The sequence below is a fragment of the Capsicum annuum genome, chromosome 3 (assembly GCF_002878395.1).
Source record: "Capsicum annuum cultivar UCD-10X-F1 chromosome 3, UCD10Xv1.1, whole genome shotgun sequence".
Taxonomy (NCBI): domain Eukaryota; kingdom Viridiplantae; phylum Streptophyta; class Magnoliopsida; order Solanales; family Solanaceae; genus Capsicum; species Capsicum annuum.
The window spans coordinates 170,086,962-170,112,453 of NC_061113.1; the positions used below are offsets into that span (position 1 = coordinate 170,086,962).

General features: G+C 31.3%; 1 long non-coding RNA gene across 1 annotated transcript; it reads left to right on the top strand.

The window, feature by feature from the left end:
• The first annotated feature begins 7,176 nt into the window (after positions 1-7,176).
• On the top strand, positions 7,177-25,414 carry LOC107852266. Its single transcript, XR_001669359.1, has 5 exons — positions 7,177-7,615; positions 16,594-16,658; positions 19,371-19,457; positions 24,008-24,377; positions 25,220-25,414. It is a non-coding gene; the product is annotated as an uncharacterized LOC107852266 (long non-coding RNA).
• The last annotated feature ends 78 nt before the right edge of the window (positions 25,415-25,492 follow it).

Sequence of the window (25,492 nt, forward strand, 5' to 3'; positions counted from 1 at the left end):
TTTTAAGGATTCATAATTCTTGGAATACATGCATAATCATCTTGTGAACCCGGAAGGACGAACAAGAGGATATAATGTGGGATAGATAGAATAGGATTGTAATCTACTAATTGAATGAAGTTATAATTTGCACCTAGGATTGGAATATACCTAAGTTCACTATTTTATTAAATTATGGGATAAAATATGAATGTATTTAATTTAGTTATCGCATCCCCACTCAATGATGTAGTCGTGGGGATATGTTTGATAGGTGATTATAGGCTCAGAAGACATTAGGCATAATATCAACCCCGTGAATCAACAACCAAGATAAGAAACCTAACCGATGAATTTTAATAGCATAGTATGATTGTTTGCATTGCCTTAGCCCTAGGTTTCTCCCCATGATTGTTCAAACCTTTATGTTACCGCATTGTTTAGTCTACATTAAGTTATAACTTTCTAACTCTCATGGTTACGTTTGCATTGATTAAACCTTAATAGTTGAACCAAAATTAGATAGTTGCTTAAAACTAGTCCCTGTGGGATTGATACTTGGCTTTTCAAAAGGCCACTATATTACTTGGGTGGACTACGTACACTTGCATATGCGCTTGGCCGCAATAATCACCATGTTTTTGAGGGATTTTAGATAAAAATATGGAAATCCACCATTGAAATAATGGAAATCTTGCCAAAAATTTGATAGGAAATTATGTAAGCTAATGATGTTAAAGATCCACAATCACCCACAATGAATTCTCCCAAGAACTCCCACTTTTTAGGGTTTAAGATTCTAACGAATGGATGAAAATGGTAAAAAGTAGGGCTAAATGGGTATTTATACCCTGACCAAGCATGCGGGTGCTGCTAAAGAAGACACTTGGCCACTTTAGCGGTCACCACTAAAGCACCTGCTATCATTAAAGTAGTACCCTATCCCACAAGCCATGCCACTAAAAAGGACCATGGACCGCTTTAGTGCTAGTTGCTAAAATGCCAAGGTGCTGCTAAAGTGGTATCCGTTGGCTGGATAGGGCCACTTAAGTGCGCTCAGCTAAAATGACCAAAGGTCCATTTTTGTGGTTGCACCAGATATAAGACACTAGTTGAAACATGGAGAAATTCCAAGTCTCCGCTAACCCCTTGGGATTTATCCAGAATCTTGTACGCGCAAACAGACTATGCTACCTTATAAAATTAGATATTTTGAACTTAATGGAATAGGAAAAAATTTCATCCGAGGTCGTTTTGATGAAAAGTGGGTTCCACACCCACTTGTTACATCCTTAAATTTTGACCAATAGCCCAAAAATGAGTCTTGGAGCCTCAAAACATGAACCAAAGGTCTACCTAACCTAAAATTGACGTTCCAGAACTGTTGAAATAGTCAAAATTGCATACAAGGTCATTTCACTAGAAGTTTTTCTTGGTAGCCATTTGAACCAACGAAGGCTTCAAAATGGGGAATTGGCTTTAAAAACTAAAGAAATTGCCCGGTAACCAACTTTCAGTTGCAGTAAGTCATAAATAACTTGGGAAATCTATAAAAAATCTCTAAACATTAAAAATAAGAGTAAATATAGAAAATGACCTGGAGGGTCATTACAGGAAGAGGGGCAAGCTTAGCTCCAGGTACATCATGCCATTTTAGATACTTTGGATAGTTGTAGAGGTAACTTATGAGTTAGTCATGTGCTCAAACTTTTCAGGTGTTCATCTAGACTTTCCTGTATCTATGTTGTGATGCTATATTTTGAATGAGTCTCACGTACTTTATTGGGACTCAGTTCAGTTGGATGAGAGGTTAATCTTTGTAGAGGAGTCACTCTCTATATTATCCTTAGATGTTAGACAATTACACTCTAGAGAGATTCCAGTGATTAAGGTTTAGTAGAGGCACCATCCAGTTGAGGAGCCTACCTGGTAGATCAAAGTGATTGCGGGCCTAGTATCCCCACATGTTCGAGCCTTTAGGTACATCTTAATTATTTACTTTTGCGAATAAAAGTCCATTTAGTAGTGGATATTGTAATGACCCATGCTTTTGTGATTTATTGATGTTTAACTATTTTTCATAGCTGCCCAAGTCATTTATAACTTGTTGGGACTAGTTGTTTAGTCATCGGGCAGTTCGTTTAGTTTTAAGAGTCAATCCCTATTTCTGAGTGTTCATCGTTAAAAATTGGGCATTACAACTAAACTTTAGTCAAATAATCTTGAATGCCAATTTTAATAGTTTCGTTAGCTATAAAATGCCAATTTTAGGCTTGGGGGTCCCTTGGTTTGGGTCTCAAGTCTTTCAAACTCATTTTAGGCTATTGGGGGAATTTGGTTAAAAAGACCCATTGGGTGGGGATCTACTATTGATCGAAATGACCTCGAATAGAAATTTGATGGTGTCCTTGAGTCTAGAATTTTAAATTTTATAGGGTAACATGATTCATTTGCATTCATGGGATTCTGAATAAATCCAGAGGGTCTGATAAAAAACTTGACATTTTGCTAAGTTTGCTGGTGCTAGGCATCAGCTGGTGCAGCCACTTAAGAGGACAATTGGTTACTATAGCGGTAGCCGCTTAAGCGGTTGAGGGTCGCTTTAGAGGCAAACCGGTGTCCCCCCATTCTCTAAAGTGGATTCCTTACTACTTTAGCTTAGGTCGCTTATGTGGTGATTTGACGACTTAAGTGGAGGCAAACCATGTGAGGCTTGGCCGCTTTAGTCATACCTGGTCTCTCAAGCGGTGGCTGCTTTAGAGGTTATTTAGCCGCTAAAGCAGCCATCACTGGTGCCCCTACATATTTCGTTTCCTATTTGTCCAAGTTTATTTTTCAAATTTCCAACATTAATAAATACAATAAAACTTTAGAAAAAATTGTGTAGATTGATCCTTTTGTGTCGGGAGAGATTTACTGATGTCATTTGGCTCATCTTCTCACTATTATTTTCGTAAGTTTTCATTTATTTTCTTGATTAATTATCTAGTTAGCCTTAAATCCCTAGTTCATATTAGAGCTAATTTGGGGGGTCCGTTTATGCTTAGATTTCACCTATTTTGTAGGGTAAATGACCCTTGGTCTTAGAGGGACGTGTTAACGATTTTGAATGTGTGATTCCATAAGTAGGCACCACGTGAGATTTTTTGGTTTGATTCTTGACCCAGAGCATGTATATAAAATATGAGTATCGTTATTCTCTTTATAATGTATAAATTATTATTTTGATAGTGTGGCAACGCTTAGAGGCTTCTCAAAAGGGAAAAGTTTCACAGTAGTGGACTTTCTCGAGCTTTTAATGGTGTTCAGGTAGGCTAGGCTTACATTCCTCTTAAATTAAGTTTTATTATGATATTAGTTTAGTATTATGCTAGAGTTGGGTGGGTATTTATGACTTGGTTGAAAATTTTAGAAATTATTGATTGTTTAGTCAATCGGAGATCCTTTTTTTTTTGTAGATTTTGGCCTGTCTCTCCTCATATTGGGCAAGATTGAAACCCTAGAACTAGTTTGATTTACTTAGTACTTTAGAATAGAATTATAAGACATAGTCTAGGTTTTGGTAGGTGTTTTCATTCGAATGGATTTTTTAGACTAATAGTCGGCCCCACCAGTCTTTCCTTTTGATAGTATGCTTAGTTTAGCTCTTGTAGACTTAATAAGCCTTTAAGTTATAAGTTTAGATTTATTATTGGACCTTAGGATTGCTTAGGAAATTTAATGGACTTCAATTGGTTTTATTAACCTGTATAAAGTGACCTTTTGGCTTTTTGAACCGTGCAGCTAGACTAAGTAGTTAGTATTGCATCTTTTATTGATTTGACCATATTACCTAGAGGTTATATTAAATGGAGTAGAAGGAAAGTCATGATATTAAAGTATTTGTGATACGTGGTCTAATTATCCTAGTTCCGGTTCAAGTCCGACGATTGATAGCCCCCCCTCCCCCTTTATTATCAACTAGTAAACAGATTCGCGCTTCACGCGATTAAAATATAAACATGTAGATAAATTATAGAATACATTTTTTTCCTTCTTATTCTTGAACACTCAAACACTAAAATGAATATTTCACACATTCTTTTTTTTTGGTTAAAATATTTACAACATCCAATTGAATACAAATGATAATTTCGACTCAAAAGTATTCAATTGAATTTTATTTCAAAAATGAAATTATAAATTTAAAAATCATAACATCATCTTATGAAAAAATAAAGTACCATAATAGTCAAACGATGTATTCATGATTCATCCAATTGAATACAAATGATAATTTCGACTCAAAAGTATTCAATTGAATTTTATTTCAAAAATGAAATTATAAATTTAAAAATCATAACATCATCTTATGAAAAAATAAAGTACCATAATAGTCAAACGATGTATTCATGATTCATATTTAATGGATTCAACTTTTAAAAGTCTTGGAATTGTATTCATTGTACTGGTAGATTATAAATGCAAATCTAATATTTCTTGTTATCTTACATTTATATATATATAATATACTTCGTGTCAAAAATTATGAGTTCAAATGAATGCAAGACCGAAATAGTATATTTTTCCTAATAACAACATCAAACTAATTATTATTTCACATCAAAAATATTTTTACTAAAGGAGAATTTTAAAAAATATATGTTCTCCTTTATGTTTCATTATTATATTAAATTTTATTAAAAATAAATATGTATCCAATTTTAAGTGAAATTAATTATTTTTAATTATTCATAATATATATATATATATATGTGAAATCTATCGCTCAATTTCAATTCTTTCTTTTTCTCTTGATTCTTTTCCGATCAAGATGAATATATCTTGTTCATGGATTAATGAAAATGTGAAGCTGTAATTTCCTTTGTCATTCTTTATTTGTACATGACTGTATTATTTGTGAAAACTAATTTTATATGTTATTTATAATTTTTTTTATAAGAGATTTTCATTTTCATACATAACTATCTCCATTTTTACATATAGAAAATTTAAAAAAGAAATTACATTTCCTCAGATGTTATTTAGTGGACATTAAATATATGCCATAATTTTGCACATGTAATTCTCTCCCTTAATTGAAGAATAAAAAGGCAAACTGAAAAGCAGCAGAATCGGGAAGTAACAAGGAGTAATGCTCTTAATTAACTGAACATAAATCTTTGCTACAATTGAGTGTGAATGATGTCAATATTATGTAAAACTTATCCTCTTTCCTTTCTTACTTTTTTTCTTAAAAAAAACGATTTTCATTCCTCCTTTCTGGTCAAAATAGTTAACCACCTCTCGGCTCTTTCATTGCCTTTGCTAATTTTCACTAGTTAAAATAACTAATCACCTCTCTCATTGCCATTTGCTAATTGTCACCAATAATTTTTAACTCACTTTTAATCATTCTTTTCCTAATTTCCTTGTCCTAAATTTTGCCTAAGTAAAATTCATATTTTACTCCAAATTTAAGGCTAGAAATTTCTTTCTTTTTATATATTTTTTACCATCTGTATACTTCCATATATATATATACACACACACACATACACATATATACACACACACACGCATATATAATGTATGTATATATATACATATATGTATACATACATATATATACATATATGTGTGTATATATATATATATACATACACACATACATATATTTATAGAGAGAGAGTATGTATACTATAAAATTATAGGTTTGTTATATAAAGGAATCTTAAAAAAGGAGAAGAGAAGGAGAGTAAAACTCTCATAAACTCTTTGGTATATATATTTTATTTTGTGTATATATAATACAAGAAGAAAATAAGTTAAGTACACTCTCTGTCACTAACTTATTGAACTCGTTTCTAATGTCCTTGTCATACCTTTCATCACTGATCTTTTTATCATCCTTTTATTTTCTTTTCGGACCGTTTATCATCAATATCTCTTTTCATCTTCGCATTCATCTGTTTACTTTGACGCAACAAACTTCTTAGGAGAACTTTGATAAATAATGGCAAATATTTTGCACAATATTTTTTCATATATTATTGTCAACCCTTTAAAACAGATTTTGTGCTTGAAATCAAATGCTTGGCTTTGTATTTCAATACAAGAAGAAAATAAGTTAAGTACACTCCCTTTCACTAACCTATGGAACTCATTTCTAATGTACTTGTCATGCCTTTTCATCAATGATCTCTTTATCATCCATGTATTTTCTTTTCAGACTATCCGTTCATCATCAATATCTCTTTTCTTCCTTGCGTTCATCTATTTACTTTAACGCAACAAATTTCTTAGGCGGACTTTGATAAATATTGGCGAATATTTTTCATAATATTTTTTACATATTCTTGCCAACCCTTTGAAACAGATTCTATGCTTGAAACCAAATTCGTTGGCTTTGTATTTATAGGTTAGAAGTTTTTTCTTTTTTTCTACTTTCTGCAATAAGGTTTATGTCATAAATTATAAAAATAGTGAGATTTTATGGGAAAGTAGGAAAAGTGGATAGTAAAGAAAGGGAGAAGTGTATTAGTGATACATTGAATTTGATTAGATGATGGATAATTATATTTTTTAAAATTAATGTTCCAGCAGGTAGAGATGAATGTGGGTGTAAAGGAAATTAATGAGATCCTTTAATAAGGAATGAAATATTACAATGGAAGAAAATAATGGAAGCCTTACAATGGATAGAGAGATTCGAGGGAAGTATTATGAAGTGGTAGTAATAAGGAAAGAGAGAAATTAACTTTAAATTGCTTCATTTTTAGAGGAAGAATAAGATTTTAAAAGGCAAAAAAAAGAAAAAAAGACAAATATAAATCTCAATCATTGAGACATGCCACATCAGCAACCTTCTATGATTCCTTTATATATAAACTAGTGAACGCATCCGCGCTTCGCGCGAATCTTAATAATCTTTTCTAAAAAAAAGAATTAAAAAAATTATATATTGATCAGTGCCTATATGTAGTTTAAAAAATTATTTATATATATAGTGTAACCTCCATTCTTTTTAAATATATTATATGAAAGAAAAATCAAGAGGTGATAAAAGTACCAGCCAATTTAACAAATAAAAGAACAGAAAAGAAAAAAAAATCTCTTTGCAAAATTAATATCCCCCAAAACATACATCATTTATATTATAAAATTCAACATTAATATTCTATATTTTTTTGGTTTAATTTGGTATTTTATTAATCAAAAACAAAAAAGAAATTAAACACAAATAATCCAACCCATTAAAAACACAATTAGGACTACTCTACCTTACTAACCCTGCCCAACCCGAGTCCACTAAGAAAAAATAAAATCTGAGTAGGGTTTCCAAATCCAAATAGTTTCCATTACAGCTTCTCCCTCACGCATCTCTTTGCACAAAATGGCCATCATCACTAATTTTAGCTTCCGCCTTCTCTTGCTATGGGTGATTAATGTTGTTCCTCCCAGTTCATGGAATCCTTTTGTTATCAACTTGCATAAGTGAATACTGGTTCTTTTCTCTTTCTTAGCTTGAGCTCCTTCATCAATTTGATTTGTTGTCTCTTCTCTTGATCTAGCTGTGTTCTCCGGTTAATGGGATTATAACCTTTTTGTACTTTTTTGAGGGATCCAGTTAGCTGGGATCTGCTGTCATATCTGAGTGAGCCTCCTATCATCTCTCCTCTTTCTCTACTTTTGAATTTTTTGAATCTGATGTATTCATTTGCTTCTGCTTCATAGATATAACTGAAATAAAGATAGTGGGATGCTTGGACCCACAAGTATTTGATTACCAGTAATATTCCCAGGTTTATCAAGCTCAAATTGGCCTATAGACCCTCACATGATGCTTAGAGTCCTTTTTGTTGGCTGAAGTAGATTAGGCTAGCTAGCTGGTTCACTTTTTTTGTTGCCTCTGTGGCTTGAACATATGATACATGTGCTACTTTCAGCTTTAGACTTCCCATCCCCTTTACCCTTTTGATGTTGAAAGTCTAAAATATGAGTACTTCCATTTATCACTATTTATTATGCTTTTTCCTCTTGTTTTTAACTGCTGAAAGCATGTCTATGTGAATGCCCCTTTGTCTATTGCTAAGTTAATAAAATAGTCAGTTAGTTGATTACATGCTCTGTATATAGTTGATATTGCACTTGCTTTCCTTGCATAAGCTGATTTATTTGTCTAACTATGGTAGATATATTCCATGGTCATGTTCATTCTTCTATTAGAATCCTTTTCATGATTAATGAATCCATCTAAATGATCACCTTGTTGTTTTGTGTCTGCCTGCAATGTTTGGCTGCTTGTAGAATTGTTATTGCTTCTGCATATGCATTATTTACATCTTTAATTGATGCTCCTTTAGCATATAGTAGATCACTTTGAATATCTCTTAGACAAAATGTATATGAACTTCTTCCTGAACCACCTCTTACTGCTCCATCTGTGTTGTATTTTACCCACTCCTCTTTAGGTGTCTCTCATATTACTCTAGTCACCTTAATCTGAACTTTCATCTTTTGAAACTCCCTTGGTACATCTGACCATTCATTTGGGTATTCCAAAGTTAGCTTCCTCAACTTCAACAATATTCTCAAACTTCTTGTTATATTGTAAATAATTCTCAGCCTTGTTGTATCCTTGTTGTCATACTTTAACTTGTTTCTTCTTCTCCATCTCATAGTATGATACTGGGTAAAGCATAATAGTATGCCTTTTCTCTCTATTTCATCTCTGTATTACACTATTTGATAATTGTTCCTCTTAGGCTTAGATTTTGGATATTTATTCCTGCAAAAGAAGAAAAATAGGACCATGTCCTATTAGCACAAAAAAATCTTCTGAAGACATATGCCACAGTCTCCACTACTGTCCCTTCAGAACAACAATATTTTGAAAGTTCCTGCACCCCTCATCTCCTTATATTATCATCCACTGGGATTCTTTCTTTCCACAACCTCCACATAAAACAACATATTTTAAAGGGAAAACCCTTTATACATATACTTTTATATGTTTTATCTATAGGCTCCTTATTTCAGATATATTGCCAAGCTATAACTTGCTCTTTCTAGCTGCCATTTTCTGCTAATTCACTAACCATCTCGTATTCCCCATCTTACTTATAATTGTCCTCCATTATTGAGAATAAGTCACCCTGACAAGTCCAATTATCCAACCATATGTTTGAATTCCCTTTCCTGATTTGCCATCCAATCAAGTGTTCTACCAGAACCTAGCTATTAGCATTTTCTTCCATACTTGAGAACCACCTGCACCTTTTTTCCATATGACCAGCTTAGGATGTTCCTTTTTACAGTATTTGTTATATATGTAGATACTCCAAATAGATTTTGTGGTTCTGAAGTTCCACCACAGTTTACTGAATAGAGCCATGGAGATGTCTGATATCCTTCTAAAACCCAATCCCCCTTCCTCCTAAGGTAAGCATACTGTCTGCCAATTAACCTAATGTCTCCATCTTTCACCTATCTTGCTACTCCAAAAGAGTTGAACTAATACTATCTGTATAGCATTCGTCATATTAAGGGGATGATTCATCACTAATAAATAATGAATAGGAACGCTTTATAGGACATGCTTAATCAAAACTACTCTTCCTCTAAATAATAGAAGCTTTCTTTTCCAACTCTACAACTTACTACTTATCTTATTCATAATATGCTGGTAGTAATATTTCTTCTTTCTTATATAAAAAATTAGGCAATCAAGATAAGTGAAAGGAAAATATTTCCTTAATATTCTAGTAGCTATTTCTGCCATAAACCCCACTCCATTAGAGCCAGTTTTGTGCAAATATATTACACTTTTTTATTGATCTTCTGCCATGAACTTCTTCATATCTATCCAAAGCTCTTGTCACCAATTGCAAATTTCTCACCTCAACTTTACGCAGTATGATCATATCATCAGCAAAAATAAAATGATTTATTTTAGGACTCCCCCTTGGCATGCCAAACATTTTGAATTCTTTCTGCTGTATCAATGTCTTTAAACTCCTTGATAATATTTCTGCTGCAATTATGAACAAAGTAGGTGATAGTGGATTACCCTGTTTCAATCCTCATGAGGATTTGAAAAATCCTTTAGGCTGACCATTCAATAAGATTGAATACCAATTATTTTCCAATAACTTGTATATCATATCTATTATAATTTCAGAAAATTAGAACTTTCTCATTACTTTGGTAAGAAATAACCATTCCACCCTGTCATAAGCCTTCATAATATATAGCTTAATAATCATGTTTGGAGGTTTACTTTTTTTTCTTATCTCTGAAATTATTTCTTGTACAACTAATATATTTTCAGCAATACTCCTCCATTGTAGATCATCTGTGGTAGCAAATCCTTAATTCTCTCATGAATAATAACTTGTTTTGGTGAGATCATCTGTGGTAGCAAATCCTTAATTCTCTCATGAATAATTTTTGAAAAGATTTTATTCACAAAATTACTAAGTGAAATAGGCCTCATGTCCAAAAAGTTATTCACTGCTAACTTTTTTGTAGCAATAACAAATTAGTATGATTAATAAACCTAGGGAGTTTAAATCCACAAAAGAAAGGTACTACCATTCTGTGAATATCCTTTCCTATAATTTTTCATGTATCTTGATAAAAAGCTCCTGTCATTCCATCTAGTCCTTCTGCACTATTTCTATTTAATTCCATTACAGCTTCTTTGACCTTCTCTTCAGTTGGAATTCTTACGACTTCTTCATTCTGCTCTGCACTCACCATAGTAGGTAATTCTTCTAAAAGAGAAAAATGTTCTACATCCTTCTTCTTTGTAAATTATTGCTGAAAGAATTCTATAGCTGAATGCAATGTCATCCTGATCCTCTATCCAATCTCCTTCCTCATTCTGGATTCTTCTTATTTTGAGTCTGCTCCCTCTTTCTTTATTAATTGTATGGAATAACTTGGTATTTCTCTCCCCATGTTTAAATCATTTAAATCCTATTTTTTGCCTTTGAAAATCTTCTTTCCTTTTAAGTTGTAAATTTAATTCAACATGAGACCTAAACAAATTTTCTCTATTTGTTCCTGAAGAATTTTCTTCAAATTATTTTTTCTTTACCTTGATAATATCTTCCAGGGTTGAAATTTCCTGAAAGATATTCCCAAATTTCTCTTTACTCCATCTTGTGAGAGCTGATTTGGTCTTTTTCAACTTCTATTGAAATACAATGAAGGGATTGCCTTCTATCTTTGCTTGCCAATTCTGCTTTATTACTTCCAAACAAGATTCTTCATTCAGTCAGAAATTGAGAAATCTGAAGGATCTAACTATCTTCTCCTTTTCTATTCTAAACTGAAGTAACATAGGGGAATGATTAGAACCACTCCTAACCAAATGCTCTACTTCCATAGTTTGAAACATTTCCTGCGTCTTTTCATTACATAATATTCTATCTAATCTTTTAAAAATACATTTCTCATTAATTTTTTCATTCCACTATGTATACCTGCTTCCTTTGAATCTATATTCTTTCATATTGCACAAGCTTATACATTGATTAAAATCCTGTGTTTTATTGATTGTCACATGTAATCCTCCCAACTTTTCTTCTTCATTCCTTATCACATTAAAATCTCCTCCTATCAACCATGGCTATTGAATAGAGTCAGCCATATCTGCTAATGAATCCTACAACATCATTCTTTTATTTTGAGAGCATTTAGCATATATTAATGTAACTACCACTGAAACTCCTACCTGTTGATTTTCCAGCTTTATCGACGATTGTTGTTTTTTATCCTTCATCATATTGTATTCCACATTATCATCCATAAAAGCCCATATCTTCCCTGAAGTATTCACCAAAACATTCTTCATTCCCAATCTTCTTCAATAATCTTTAATGTTGTGACTTTTTTAAAAGAGTTCCATCAGCCCAATGAAGTAAAACTGATGTCTCTTCTGTAGTGTAATTAGCCTGGTGAATTTTTTTTGCATATTAACTGACCTTATGTTCCAAATCAATACAGTCATCTTAGCTTTGTTTTAGCTGTAAGACTCCTTGTTTGCATTGTGGATGAATTTGTACTCTTGCCTTTCCATTTTGTTTTTCTCTACTTTGCTTTTAATGATACTATCTGCTTTGGTGACAAGTCAGCTTCAATAGTTACCTTATTTATATTATCCTCCAAATCTGTCATATCTAAATCTTTCTTGTTTTTATTACACCTTTCAATCAAATTTTCTGTTTGGATTGCTAAGGGTAAAACCCCTTCAATCACCAATAGCTCCTTCACTTCTTTGTCATACTCCAGTACGATCAATTCTCCTAATGCCTCTTATATACCTTTATTATTTAGCCTATGAGTATTATCTATCTTCTGAGCATCCAGTACATGTTGCTTTTCTTTTTTTCCCTTCTACATTACTCCCATGACTATCTTGTTTTTTTTTGGAACTCTTGTTATTGTCCTGATCTATTACTTCTTCCTCACCTTCCTTTGATGATTGCATGGTTTTTTTAGTTCTAACAAACTTTTATTTACCCAATCTGTGCCCTCCTTATTCTGTTCCTTCTTTACCTTATTAATATTTTCAGCTTCCTCATCTTTTAATGCATCAAAAGAATTGGATATATCCACTTTATCTTTATTCTCCTTTTCAACCTCTCCAAGTATGTGCCCATATTTATCTCTCTTATATTTATTTCTTTTAGTCAACCATTGTTGCTTATGTATGCTCTCCTTTATTGTCTTGTTTTATGCATGTTGTTCCTCTCTTTGCTTATTCTGCTTATCTTCTTCATTGGTGTTTTTTGCTTCTCCACTTGCTTATTTCTTCTTATCATATAATTCTGGATGAAAATTTCAGCAGCTATCTTTATCATGACCTTGCAGACAATAATTTTTACAATATTTTGACATATAATCATATTAGATTTGAATCCATTTGGATTTAATTTCTCCCATACTATTATTCTCTTCATTTATTCTAATCTTTGAGGTATTTAACGACTAAAACTACCTCAACTTTGACTCTTGCATGGCTGGATCTAGTTTGGTTTCTAGTAGCCATATCAATTGTTAATTATTTTCCTATTTCTGAAGCAATAGAAAAAATTACTTCTCGAGCAAAGAAATTCGGAGGCATGTCCGGCATTGAGATCCATGCTACTCCTATTATTGTCTTTACATTTGGATCAAACCATGGATCCTACTTCAAAGTTCTCATCTGCTAATACATCTCCTTTGTCTTTATATAATAAGTTGTTGTAGATAGTAATTGTACATAATCCTCCAGTACTTCCAAACGAATCAGAATATCCCTTCCATTCAATACACCTATTGTACAATGTCCTTTGATCCCACACTGAGTGGTATTGCTTTTCTTAACTCATTGATGTCTGGCTTCCCATATGAAAATTTTCCGATGATAGTACATTGGAGATTTTTCTGTATGATTAAGTTACGTACTTCTGATGATTTCCACGTGATAGTAGGTTCTCCATTCAACATTATTATCGGTTTGGGTGGAACGTTAATAATGTTGTTATCAACTGCTTTCGACTTTAAAAGATTTGTAAATTTTGGAGTATTACTCCTCTTTTGATTCATCGTAGTACTGTCTTCATTATTCTGATTAGTATTTTTATCTCGTGGGATAGTCCCACCAGCCACATTAGCCATGGTGGCCAGAAAATACCATGTTTACAGTTGTATTTAGGGTTTTCGGCTAGGGTTGTAGAGAGAGTTTTTTTTCTTCAACATTAATATTCCATCAAAATACACACCCAGTGAAATCAAAACAATGAGGACACAATTTTTGGGGCTTTGGTATGTCTTTATTTTGGCTCTCTTCCATCTAGTTTCCTTTCTCTCGAACCCTACAATCAGATATTTATCTCATAATTTTCTCAATTCTTTTTTACTATAATGTATTTATATGTTTAGTGTTTGATTGATGAATTTATTACAATTAATATTTGTCATTTCTTTCCTCTTTATATTTAAGAGGTTAATTATCATCTTTAATATTGTCATTAATTTTTTTTCCAGTTACATAAGATGTCTTTAAGATACAATGAGCTTTTATCTCATATTTCTCACAATTCTTCTTTACCATAATGTATTTATATGTTTAGTGTTCGATTGATGAATTTATTACAATTAATATTTGTTGTTTCTTTCCTCTTCATATTCAAGAGATTAATTATCATCTTTAATATTGTCATTATTTTTTTTCAGTTGCATAAGATGCCTTTAAGATACAATGATCTTTTTTTTTAGAAGACTATGGTTGACATATTTTGAATAAAGTCAGAGATACTATTTTGAAACAAAACAAATTATGAATTTACACCAATTAGAAACTCATATAAAATAAAAATAAAAATAAAAACATAGAGAGAAAATATAAAAATTAATTAATAATACAACGTTAGTATTGCAATATTTATCATAAAAAATTAAAAAAATAAAGAAAATGTACAACCTTTCAAACTCTCATTGACATTTACTTCACAAGCCGATTACCGTTTAATTCTTCTAGACGATTGAGCATTTTACTGAGTCTGGAAAAGCTACTAAATTAAATCACCTGAATAACAAATTAAAGGAAACAACATGTGATAAAATAAGAAAACGATTTTACCTCATATTACTAATCTAATAAAATAATCGAAATACAAGAGACAATAGATAGTAGCAGAAGTTCACAACAATCAGATATTCATCTCATAATTTTCACAATTCATCTTTATCATAATGTATTTATATGTTTAGTATTTAATTGATGAATTTATTACAATTAATATTTGCCATTTCTTTCCTCTTCATATTCAAGAGGTTCATTATCATCTTTAATATTGTCATTATTTTTTTTCTGTTAGATAAGATGTCTTTAAGATACAATGACCTTTTCTTTCAAAAGACTATGATTGACATATTTTGAATAAAGTCAGAGATACTATTGTCAACCAAAATAAATTATGAATTTACACCAAATAAAAATTCATGTAAAATATAGAATAAAAATAGAAACATAGAGAGAATATATAAAAATTAATGAATAATGCAACGTCATTATTGCAATAAATTGCAACTAAATTAATTAGTAAGAAAAATAAAGTCAGAGATACTATTTTGAACCAAAAGAAATTATGAATTTACATCAATTAGAAATTTATATAAAATACAAAATAAAAGTAAAAACATAGAGAGAATATATAAAAATTAATTAATAACACAATGTCCTTATTGCAATATTTATCATTAAAAATAAAAAAATAAATTGCAACTAAATTGTTTAGTGAGACAAACCCACTCCCTTCTAAAGAAAAACCAAACAAAAAATTTAGGGACAATTGGGCATTATATCGAGTAAGAAAAAACTACTAAATTAAATCACCTGAATAACAAATTAAGAAAACAACATGTGATAAAAGAAGAAAATGATTTTACCTCATATGACAAATTCAATAAAATAATCAAAATACAAGAGGCAATAGATAGTAGCAGAAGTTCTATGAAAATTGTAATTAAATTGATTAGTAAGAAAAACTCACTCATTTCTAAAGAAAAAACAAACAAAAAAATTTAGGATAAAAAGGTAAAGAAAAAAAATCTCACCAAAGAGACACCAAAAATTGGACACATAATAACATATCATCGCATGACATGAAGAATACACAATTGGTTGCCATCATCGCATGACATGAAGAATACAAAATTGGTTGTCATGCCAACATCTTAGTTGGTATTTATAGTAAAATAATAAATATGTATTTATGAAAATATTGAAAAATGTGCGAGGTGAAAGATATGTAACTGAAATGAAATAATGTTCCTATTTACATCAATATTAAATAGATTGAAGTAATGAGTATTAATGGGAAAGGAATGTGGGTAAATAAAAGTAATGAATAATTAATTTTCTTTAGCTTACAAGATGAATTAAAAAGTCTCAAAAACTATAAAAAAAAGATAAATAAGATTCGAGGCCTTAGAAAGCGCCACGTCAATAAAGTCATATATATATATATATATATATATGTATATATATATATATTTGTATGTATATGTGTGTGTATATATATATATGTATATATATATGTATATATATGTATATATTGATTACTTTGGGTCATTCTGGTATATTTACTATATGCACTTAATTACTAGTTTCGGTTCAAGTTTGAAATTCATAATCTTTATGCAACACTTTATTGTGATGAGATATTCTCAGTTCCAATTCAAGTCCATTATTTATAGTATGAAGTGATTTTCAGGTATTTTGTCACATTTGAGCACACTTTTATGATTTTATTGTCGGTGTTTCATCTTTATTTGCATCTATCAGGCTTATGGGTGCTCGATTGGGTTATTCGTTATATGTTTGCACCTTTTAGACTTATGGGGCTCCAATTAGATTGTAGTTGGACTATATTAATTTTGATAAATCTATTCATGTGTATTTTTCACTTCATCTTGTTTCGGAGTAGTATTTCAGATATATTCCTTATATATGACTTTAGATTACTTTTTCACATTTTTATGTACTTTTATTGTGATTTAGTTCTGTCAGTCAGTGATGCCTACAGAGTACCCATTGATTTTGGTACTTATACTATACTTTTTTATTTTTTAATACAGATCTGAGTATGAGTTACGATCGTTGATGTTTCACTTGGGCTCTTTTTTAGAGATCCAGAGAAAGAGTGAGTTTTCTGAATCAGAGTTGATTCTCTCACCTTTTACTGTTTTTGGACAATATTTACTTTTTTTAGAGTACTTGTATATTTTATAATTTTTAGTACTCTATTTTCTTGGATTTAGTAACTCTTGTACTGACCTTATCAGGTTGTAGGATACTCCTTTTGCAGATTTCCTTCTTTTTCCCCGTCTTCTAGTACCTTCATGATTGTGTATATTGCGATTTAGTTTCCTATTTGCATGTCTGAATTTTGATATTCTTTCGTATTCTACGTTTAGCCCATTACTTGCCGTTTTGGGATATGATTTGACTTACGTACTTGTGAATTTGGTAGGTGCCATCATGACATGAGAAATTAGGTCAAGACATAAACCCTATCTGGTAGCATATTTACTGTGCAAACACATAATGAGTCCATTTTGCTAGATCTAGGATATCATCTTATCCTTGAGATCCAAACACTATAAAAAAAAACAGTATTTAGCAATGAAATTTAACGATAAAATAATTTCCATCACTGCATAGCGACAGATCAGCAACATAATATTTATTTTTGTCACGAACATAGCAAGTCCCTTTTTAATTTATGATATAGCAACGAATTAGTCACAGATTTTTTTTTGTAGCCAAATATTGGCGCGAAAATTTGGCTCCTTAATTTTGTGACGGATTTAGCAACAAATATGTGTAATCATTTTAATTAATTGGTAGTAACGGATTTAGCAATGAAATTTTTTGTCACTAACCATTATAAATTTTTTATTTATTATTAGCAACGAAAAAATTTGTCGTAATATTTTATAATTTTTAATATGTTATATTTCTAGGGTTCCTTCTTATTATATCGACTTTTCTTTCTCTCTCTACATACGCGACTCTCACTTTTCTCGACAAAAATACTTTGAATCAGTAACAAAAGTGTGAGAATCAGTAACATTATTTTCGTTTTGGACATCGAATCAGGTAAGAAAAATATTGTATCTCTCTATAATGTCTTGAATTCGAACTATTTGAAGAAAAATATTCTCTCTTTCTTTTTTTTTGGGACTATTTTAAGAATCTCAGTAAAAAAATTCATATGTCTTTTCTCTTTTTGTTGTAAATCTATATTTTTGTTGATTTTATTGACTTTTTGGACTGATATTATTCTACTATTTTACTCAATTTTATTGTAAATCTGTGATTTTTTTATTTTATTAGCTCTGTAGTCTGAGTTATGATTCATCCAAGCATTTGGGGATAAGGTTCATACAAACATTTGGGTGTATAATGTAAAGTAGAGTATCCAATTTGTAATGAATGCATTGTTTAGTGAAAGGAAATTGGTTGTGAAATGTGGAAGCAATTTGGTGTTTTACTATACTATATAGTTGATTCTGTGTGGTAATTGTGGTGGCATTATGAGATTAGCAGTCAGTCACGACTTATTTATTTTACTGTATAGTGATTATGGTGACACGCATGCATTGCCACTCCTGATACTATTCTATTGAATCTTTAATTACCAGGTTACAGTTTAATTGTTTTCCTTATCTTATTGATTTTTAGTTTTATATTCTTTCTGATTGCTGTGTTGGATATTCTAATGAATCTTTAATAACTGCGTTATATTTCACTTCTACAAACAAGATTGAATTTTTAATTATTTTATTAGTTTCATTTATTGTATAATTATTTTTGTATTTCTATGATTTGTTTCAATTGTGTACGTATATCTTGATGTTTAATAGTCCCTAAGCCAAATATATGTGCTTTTTGTTTGTTTCAAAGACATATTAGTTCTAGTTAACTTTGTTCTTAAGCATCTTTAATCTGAATTTGGAGTGATATCGAATGTATGATAAAACATGTGAGGTGGAGAATTTCTAAGTACCAAGATTTAGAAAGTGGTCAAGGATTTGGGTTGTATTTCTGAATTAAATCAACATATTTCATGGTGTTTTACTATTTTACAGAATAAAGGTGAGAAGATTGGAGTGTATAATTTGTAAAAAAATATGTCAATCAATGAATGAAAATTGGTTGTGGATGCAATTTGATTTATTACTAGTATAATCTAGGGTTGGTTCTGTATGGGGATTTTTATGGTATGTATAGAAAGTGAAATTTATCAGAAAAATTACCATATGAAGAAATGAGGACAAAAGTGAATAACTAACCAAAAATTTGAAAGAGATGAGCAAGACACAGTGGGCATGTAGAAATAGGAAAAAGATATAGAGGAGAAAACGTAGACTGATAGATGCATTTATTCAGTACCAATGATATTATGAATTTTATATTAGCGTGGTTATTCAATTATTGGACTGTTTCCAGCTGCTAAATTCTACAATTAAATCTGTCATAGCTGCTAAACAAGAAACTATTAAGTGGATTCTGCAACTATTACTTTTGTCTGCACACCTAGAAGATGGAACAAACTAATCAAGTGTAATATAAATCTTTGTATGGTATAATATAGATCTTTGTTATACACTTACATCTGTTTTGGTTAATATTTTAAAGTTTGATATTTCCAAGTTAAAAGTAGTTTCTCACTCTAAATTCTAGATATTTTTAGCTATCCTTATTTTTTAGAGGCATTCAACTATCAATGCCTACATAAGTAGCAGTTAAATATGTAGATTGTAGATTATCATATTAACTGGTTGGTTGGTTGCCTCATCTTAAAGTGCTAATTTTGCCTTTGAATTGTCTCTGTTTTTGCTCATGTTAGGGAGAGAGTTAAAGTGACCATTTCACACAGTTAAATAACTGCACCTGCTGTAAGACATTGTAAGAAAAGATCAAGTGCATTTGTTCAGTAAGTTACTTATTCAACACTAAATTTTATATATAGTACTATATGTATACAGATGGTGTTATGGATTAGCTCACTCATCAAGTGCTAGTGGATTGGTTATACGGCTTTTGTCATAGGAATGTTTTTATTTTTTTAGTGCATATACATAATAAGTGTGTGCATACTATTACTGATATGTCATGTTGGTTGTGCATTAAGTGCCATACTAGTAAGTGTTTTATGTTTCGTTTTCTTCTTTGAGCTGCTGATAGAGCTACTTTTTTATAATTAATTATTTTTGTTTTCTTCTTTGAGAACCTCACTTTAATTAGCACTGATTATTGTGTTTCCTTATTTCAACAAATAATAGAAACATGAATAATGTAGATCATAGTTGGATGTATGAGAGGTTAGATGGTCGGGGGGCTTTAAACTCTAGTTTTAAAACCAGTGTGAATGAATTTATCCAATTCGCATGTTCTCAACAGAATCACATAAGTGGTGACAAAGTTAAATGTCCATGTGCAAAATGTCAAAACTATAAATTTAAGAATGTTGAAACAGTTAAATGTCACCTTTATCATTCTGGATTTGTTGAGAACTATTTTATTCGAAAACATTAAGGGAAAAAAGATGTTATAAGTGGGACTTGTTATGGTAATGACTTGCATGGTGTTGGTCAACCTGAATTAGAAAAAAATCTATAGCGACAAATAATTTTGGATGCAGCTGGTCCAAACTTTTCCCAGGGTTCAAGTTGGCAATCTTATAGCAATGTTGAACCTGAGTCATCTCATCCTTTTAAACATTCAATGAAGGAAGATACTAATCCTGTATCTCAAAAATTTTATCATTTGCTACAGGCTGCCAATGTAGAATTATATCCCGGTTTATCTTTCTTTTAATTTACAGTTGTTTCTAGAATGTTAAATATTAAAATGGAAAATAATATGCCACGGAGAGGTTATAACCAGATGATGAAATTGGTTAAAAAGGCTCTACCTGAAGATAACATAGTGCTTGATAGCTGAAGATAACATAGTGCTTGATAGCTATTATCAGACCAAGAAGATAGTGCGTAGCTTGGATTTTCCAGTTGAAAACATTAATTGTTGTGAATTAGGATGTATGTGATATTGGGGTGATGATGATAAACACCTTACATCTTGTAAATTTTGCAGCAAGCCAAGGTATAAGCATTGTGTTGGCTTTCATAAGAGGAAATTGGTCCCTTACAAGAAAATGTATTATTTTTCTTTGATTTTGAGATTGCAAAGATTATATGCATCTCATGTTACAGCTGCCGACATAAGATGGCATCATGAGCATAAAAAAAGGATGGTGTGATGCATCATCCATTAGATTCTGAGGCTTAGAAGCACTTCAATGAAACTCATCCCTTTTCTGCTGCTAGACCAAGAAATGTCAGATTGGGGGTTATGTACCGATGGTTTTCAACCATGCAGTCAATCTGGAAGGAAATATTCCTTGTGGCCAGTGATTGTCACTCCATACAATTTACCTCCAGGAATGTGCATGAAAGAGGCTTATATGTTTTTAACAATCATTGTTCTATGTCCTAGCAATCCCAAACATAAAATTAATATTTATCTGCAATCTCTAATAAAGAAATTGACCTTGTTGTGAGAGATAGGTGCGAAAGCATTTGACATCTAAAAAAAGTAAAACTTTCAATTAAGGGCAGCTTTGATGTGGATGATTAGTGACTTTCCAGCATATTTTATGTCATCGGGATGGAGTACTGCGGGTAAGTTAGCATGACCTTATTATATGGAGGAAACACAATCCTTTAGATTACACCATGAAAGAAAACAATCTTAGTTTGATTGTAATAGAATATTCCTTGACCAACATCACCCATTTAGGAGAGATCAGAAGAACTTTATTAAAGGCCAGACTGTCAAAAGACCCCTACCATCATATAGAACAAGGGAAGAAATTTTGAACCAAATTTGTAATTTGGGAATAAGAAATGTAACAGACTTAGGTAAAGAAGAAGTTAATCAAAGAATATGTAAGACATGTGGTTGGAAAAAGCGAAGCATCTTTTGGGATTTGCCATACTGGAGTTCTAACATGATTCGACATAATCTTGATGTCATGCATATTGAGAAAAAATTCTTTGATAATGTATTTAACACTGTTCTTAATTTTGATGACAAAATCAAAGACAATCCACAGTCACATCTAGATACGACAAAGTATTGTGATCGACCTCAGTTGGAAAAAGAGAGTAATTGACAATATCCAAAAGTTGTCTATATAATATATAAGGAATCAAGAGCTATCTTATTAATTGGGTGAAAGGCTTAAAGTTTTCAGACGGGTATGTTTCAAATTTGGGTAGGCTGCCAGACACATATGTGAAAAGGTTATTTAGTATGAAAAGTCACGATTGTAATGTGTTCATGCAGCGACTAATGCCTATTTATTTCGTAAACTACTTCCTAGTAATGTGTGACAGGCACTTACAAAATTGAGCTTATTTTGTAAGGATCTTACTTTGAACACTCTATGAGTGGATGATATGGTTCGATTAAAGGGAGATATTCCATAAATTTTATGCAAGTTAGAACGTATATTTCCTCCTGGGTTCTTTGACTCAATGGAACATCTTCCTGTGCACCTTTCATATGAATCAAGAATAGTTGGACCTGTACAATATCGATGGATGTATTCTTTTGAAAGGTAAATATGAGACTCTAGTTGGACTTGTGACGAATATTTAACACATAAGCTTCAAATGTGATGCTCCATATTTTTATGTATATAGGTATCTGGGAACTCTTAAAAAGATGATTGGGAATAAAGCTAGTGTTGAGGGTTCTATTTGTGAAGCATACTTGATGATGGAGTCAACAAAATTATTTTCTCATTATTTTGAACCTCATGTCATGTCACACGTAATCATAATGTGGATCGTAATGATGATGGTGGTGTTGTGGAAGATCTTAAAGAAAATCTTTCAATATTCTCCCATCCAGGTCAACTATGGGGAGAAGCAAAAAAAGAGATTTAATTCTAGATCAAATCAAGGCTGTCCAAACTTATATTTTACTAAATTGTGAGGAGGTTGAGCCATTTGTGAGGTAACTGAATTCTCTTAATAATAATAAAGTATATTCTTATATTGTGACTTCTTATTTAAATTATTTTGTTGCGATGAAGTATGTACCTGCAACGTTTGCAAGCAGAATATCTGAATCTCTCTCAAAGTGAAATAGATGAGAGCCTTGAAGAAAATTTCTCTATATGGTTCAAGGAATATGTAAGATTTAAATAAATATTACTACTATCTTTTATATAATGATGTACTTAAATTGGCTTCTCAAATTTAACTAAATCTTTGAATTTTTTTTAAATAGGCTCGGTGCAATTTCATTGAGAATGAATACTTGCGTAGTCTTGCTCGTGGACCATTAATTGGAGATACATGCCATTCAGTTTATTTTGTTAATAGATATAAATTTCACATAAAATATAATGGTAGCATGAGATCAACAATGAATAGTGGAGTTTGTATCTTGGATCCAAATATTGGTGATTATTATGGGCGGATAAAAGAGATTATACAAGTGGACTACCATAAAGCACCTTTAAAGCAAACTATCTTATTCAAATGTGAATGGTTTGACCCAACAATGAATATGTGTGTTAAGAAGCACAATCAGTACAAATTGGTTGATATTAACCATCATCGTCGGTATAAAAAATATGAACCTTTTATTCTTGCAATGCAAGCAACTCAAGTATGTTATGTACCTTATCCAAGCAAGAAAAAGGACAAGGATGATTGTCTAGTTGTATTGAAGGTCAAACCTCAAAATGTTATTGAATTACCAATTGAAGAAGTGGTGACAACTTCAGAACTGAATGTTCCTTTTTAAATGGAAGAAGTTGAAGTCCATGAGGTAGATATGTCTGTTCTTATTGATAAAAATATACTCCTGCATAATCCAAATGGAGGCGTACTTGAAATGAATGAACCCCTTAATGATGATTTATTTGAAGAGCATCATGAAATCCAAGATAAATCTACGGAAGAAGAATATGAAACTGAGAAAACTGAGAAGGATGAGGAAAAGAAAGTGTTTGAAGAAGACATGGATAGTGACTAGAGCTTGATAAAAAACTACTATTTTTTTCTTTGTTGTATTATATTTTTAGTAAAAAGACATAAATAGTGAAAAGAGCTTGATAAAAATCTACTATTTTATCTTTGTTGTTTTTTATTTTTAGTATTTTTTCTCAAAAATATTATCACTTCCTTAGTTTTTGCTTTTCAGTTCTTTTTTTCAAAATAAAGATAACATCTTTTGACATAGCAAAAGCAACACCTGGAAGATTGAAATACCATTTTGTGATGAGTCTTGGGTAAGCATATAAAAAACTTGAGAAACAAATCTGTATATGTTTGATTGATCAATTAAATAGATATTCTGTTAAAGATTTTTTATTTTTTTTAATAACCTATCAGTTTTTCATAGCAAATGATTTTAATTTGGTTTTTACTAGTAATAATCTAACGACATTGTCATCATTTTTTGTAGATATGACTCGAGGTGAATATCGTGTAGGTAAGTCCTCAAGTAGGAGCAAGACTGGTAACCGTGGTAAAATTCCTTCTATTCCAACTCCAATTATTGAACAGGATGGTATAAGTTCCAACCCCAGCAATATGCCAATCGATCAAATAGTACTGCCAATCAGTATACCATCGGTTGAAACATTGGGACAAAGAAGTACCCCAGTTATTCCGGAGACATGTACGCCACCTAACTAAAGTAGCCCAATAGTCCAAAGTATGAATACTCAAAGAACCCCACCAGTTGAGGGAACATCTACTGGGAGAAATATATCTGGTGAAGGTGATTTCAGTAGTAACCATGCTCGGACTCTTATTTTTCTAACTTCTTCAGGGTTAGTACTTACTAATTATTGTTTTATATTTAATAAGGAATAATTGGTACTTCTTTCTTCCATTACTCCACATTTTAGTACAGTAGTTACTTTAAATGGTAATGTCATGTTACTTGTGTCGTTCTTGGTTATGTTTTACTGTTTGCTGTGTCAGCTTACTCTTTTTACCATGTAAATACCAAGATATTGAAAAGTCGTGGATTTTACTTGGCTTAATAAGTGCAACAAAACATGTATAAACTCCAAGAGGGTGAGATTTTTTTTTTTATAGAAGTTATGGTGTTTCCTTTCAAAATAGAGTGAAAGTTATGTTCTGGAATATAATTACCTAGATGTTCTGGTATATAGTACCTACTAAAATTGTGAATGCTAAAAGTTCATGTATGTTGATCTAGTTTACTGTGGAGTTAGTTTGTTTAACTGGTTATGATGTGTTCTGGAATTTCCCAGTGAAGGTTATGTTCTGGAATATAGTACCTACTGAAATTGTGAATGCTAATAGTTCATGTATGTTGGTATAGTTTACTATGGAGTTGGTTTGCTTAACTGGTTATGATTTGTACATTATACTACTGTTGTGACCATTGGCCTTTTGCAAAAAACTACTGTTGTGGCCTCACATTGGATCTACTGGGAATATATTACGGTTGGGACCAGAGGAATATCATATTTTTTTCTTTTCTCGCTTTCTTTTAGTTTTCTGCTTTTTGAGGAACTTTCAATATCATTTAGTTTATTAGCTAAATAACTGATTTGTTGTAAACAAGGCTGCAGTTAATTCTTATTCCTGACTGTTAAATTGATAATATCATACATACACTAATTTTTTTAAATATGTACAGGTTGAAACCTTCTTTAAAATGCTCCAGTTCCATGACATTATCCTTCAAAAATGAAGTTGATGCCAATGGGATCAATTGGAAAGGTGTCTCCAAAGATGTCAAAGATGGTTATTTTGGAAAATTCAAGGTTTATTTTCTTAGCGTCCAATCTTTATATTAGTTTTAGAATTATAAACTCAATTTTATAAATTTGACTGAACACCTAAAAGAACTCAAGTTAATCTTGTTATAATAAGCTAAACTACTTTGATAACATGAAAACTATTTACATTG